This window comes from Neovison vison, chromosome X (assembly GCF_020171115.1).
Source record: "Neovison vison isolate M4711 chromosome X, ASM_NN_V1, whole genome shotgun sequence".
NCBI lineage: Eukaryota > Metazoa > Chordata > Mammalia > Carnivora > Mustelidae > Neogale > Neogale vison.
The window spans coordinates 83,320,149-83,323,626 of NC_058105.1; the positions used below are offsets into that span (position 1 = coordinate 83,320,149).

A 3,478-nucleotide genomic window follows, 5' to 3' on the forward strand; every position below is an offset into this window, starting at 1 on the left:
TGGGAAAGGAGACTAAAAGGGCTTCCCACTCCTCCCCAAATTAGACTTTTGAAGTCACCTGGGAGACAGCTGAGGTTGCAAAGAGACTCACCCAGATAGTCATATTGAATATCTCAGGAAGCTTCACACTTCAAGGAGTGCAGAGAGTTCAACTGCCCAAAAGAATGAGGTGAGAGGTGTTCAGCTACCTTTAATCTATTATCACCACCCACAATGAAAATAAGGGCCACTGGATGTCATGCTTTACCCTTTTCATTATTAGACAAATCAATCATTTTCCTGTGGAGAAGTAGTTAAAGGTTTGGAAAGATGGGCAAAATGTTTCTTCAAAAAAATATTTGATATGGTGAAAGTTTGTTCCTTCCTCTCTTCCTTGCCTCCCTCCCTTTTTCCTTCCTTCCTTCCTTCCTTCCTTCCTTCCTTCCTTCCCCTTTCATTCCCTTTCCTCCTTCCTTCTTTTCTTTCCTTTCCTTTTTTTTGCTTTGCTTCTTTCCTTTGCTTCTTTTTTTTTCTTCTTACCAGGCAGAAGCATGCAAAATGGAGAAGACTGTTCTTACAAATTAGAGAGCAATCAAGACCTTTTTGTATGGATTTTACATATAGTCTCACATGTTTGGCAAATTTCAAAATAATCTCTAAGATGTTTTTACCAAATCATAGACATAGATATGGAAATCATCATCAAATTTGATGAAGTACACAGAGGGTTTTGCTTCTGCTTGATGAATGACCATGCCAGTTCTCTTTTTTTTTCCCAATTTATTTATTTTCAGAAAAACAGTATTCATTATTTTTTCACCACACCCAGTGCTCCATGCAAGCTGTGCTCTTAGATTCATCAGCTTTGGCATGTTTTAGCTGTTAGCCTACAAGGCTGTCTACAACTTCTCCTGGCTCCCCCTCTGTAAGAGGAGAATCATTGGAATCTGGAAGGATGTGTGGGTCACCATCTTTATAATCATCTAAGAGCTGATACATGTATAATACAGAATCTTTCTCATAGGTAATGTAAAACCATGTGTTCATGATAGGTGCCTGAGCTAAGACCATCCACTTACATTCATTTTTTGGAAAGTTTCTCTGTCTCAAAAATATGTTCCAGTGCTTTGCCAATCATAATTTCTATTAAGGATGTATCACTGATTCTCTAGGTTGCAATTCTATTAGGAAGGGCTTCAAGTGATGACACATTTTCATCTCTGTGAAGTTTCACATAAACACAGTCAAATCCATCGTATTTTGTAAGATACAAAATAAGACTTACAGGTATCTGATCCACAATGCTTCCATTCCACTGTGTTAGGGGTTCATCTCCATCTTTCCATTCATGCCGAATTCTGCCTATAATGCTTCCCTGAGGCTGGGATGAGGGCCTGTGCTTCTTGTGTGCAGCCTTTCCCTTCATCATGGTAACAGACACACTGGTATATCCTGGGCTGTCCTGGGCTGCTGCCCTGCAGCCTTCTTTCCAAATGGGGTTTTCACACCTGCGAGGAGCACAGTAGCAAGACAGGCAAAGAAAGAAAATTGAGAAAAAATATATTCAATGCATGACATGATGAGCTTTTCTCCTAGTTACTGAGCTCCATCACCTGTGCCTAAGTTTTCCCTGAAAAGTATACAGGAAAGCTGGAAATCAGAACATCCTGGCTACATGCCTGCATTAACCTTATTCCCTAGTTCTTTCTGGCTATGATAGAGTAAGAGAGCTGTGGTTGGGGCAAAAGAAATAGAGGGCACCCCTTCATTCTTCTTCCCATTGTCCAACACCTTCCAGGCCAAGGGACATAGACTCACCAAAGCCGCAGATTGTGGGCTTTGTGTGCCCAATTTGGGTGCCTTGCTGCAGCCTCTGCTGTGGATCCTCCTGTGGCCAAGGAGTATCAGCAGACTACCAGCTTTTTGTTTGTAAGAGCTGGGAGGGGAGAGTGCATAGGCAGGAGGGGCAAACAAAGAGGATACCACATTTGGCTCCCACCAAATGCTGTGGTTGCCAGGGTCTCTTCCTTCTTTCTGTAGCACAGCTTCCTGACAGAAGACAAGCCTCCCTTCCTGCCAAACACCATTCTGCCCCTTCTAAGTCTCATGGTCACCACTGTCCTGGATATAGGAGGCTCTCTTTGGCCCCTTGCACACCCCTTTCAAAAGTCAGAAACCCCCTACCAAAACCACCTAAGTGCTGGCTCAGCACTTCAAGATTTCAGGGTCCCCACCCCCACCTTAGTGTCACTGCCACATCTGCTCTACATCTTCTAGGAATTTGCCTTTATTTTGCTGAGCTCTCCTAGAGTTGTCCTTACATACAGACATCTGCCTTCTCTACCATTTAAGGGGACCAGAGAAATGTACCAAGGTTCAGTCAGCCATTTTGACCCAGTCTCTAAATAGTTTTTACTGATTGGTCATTCCTAGACTTCTTGAAGAATTTCTCCCCCTTGTTTTCCTCTTTTTTTCTTTTCTTTTTCACTAATTGCAAAATAATTTTATGAACAATGTGGGTATAGTGTAAAATTCAGGAAATTGACATGAAGAAGAAAATGATCCATTGTAAGCACACCTCCTATTGTAAATTGTTTGTAGCAAAATATTAGCACGTTCCATTTTCTTTTAAAAAAAGTTCGTTTTTTTAAGTTTATGAACATATAATGTATTGCTTTTTTCAGGGGTACTGGTCTGTGAATCTCACCATAGCACATATGGTACCCAATGTCCATCACCCAGCCATCTAATCAGTGATCCCACCCCCCAGCAACCCTCAGTTTGTCTCCTGAGATTAAGAGTCTCCTATGGTTTGTCTCCCTCCCCAGTTGCATCTTTTTTTATATTATTTTTTATTTTTTATAAATATATAATGTAATATTAGTCCCAGGGGTACAGGTCTATGAATCGCCAGGTTTACACACTTCACAGCACTCACCATGGCACATACCCCCAATTGCATCTTGTTTCATTTTCCCCTCCCTTCCCCCAACCCTGCACTGTCTTTCAAATTCCTCATATCAGAGAGATCATATGAAAATTGTTTTTCTCTGATTTACTTATTTTGCTTAGCATAATAGCCTCTACTTCCATCCACTTTGTTGGAAATGACAAAATTTTGTGTTTTTTTTTTTTGTGTGTGTGTGGTTGCATAGAATTCCATTGTATATATATATAGCACATCTTTATCCATTCATCTATTGAGGGACATCTAGGCTCTTTCCATAGTTCGGCTATTGCAGACATTGCTGCTATAAGCATTGGGGTACATGTGCCCCTTCTGATCATTGCATTTGTATCTTTGGGGTAAATACCCAGTAGTGCAATTGATAGATCCTAGGATGGCTCTCATTTTAAGTTTTTGAAGAAACTGCATACTGTTTTCCAGAGTGGCTGCACTAGCTTGCATTCCCACCAACAGTGTAGGAGGTGTCCCCTTTCTCTGCATCCTCTCCAGCATCTGTTGTTTCCTGACCGGTTAATTTTAGCCATTCTGACT

At 41.3% G+C, this 3,478-nt stretch overlaps 1 pseudogene; it reads right to left on the reverse strand.

Annotated features, from left to right (window-relative positions):
* Positions 1-635: 635 nt before the first annotated feature.
* Positions 636-1,479, reverse strand: LOC122897057 (annotated as a pseudogene).
* Positions 1,480-3,478: the final 1,999 nt, after the last annotated feature.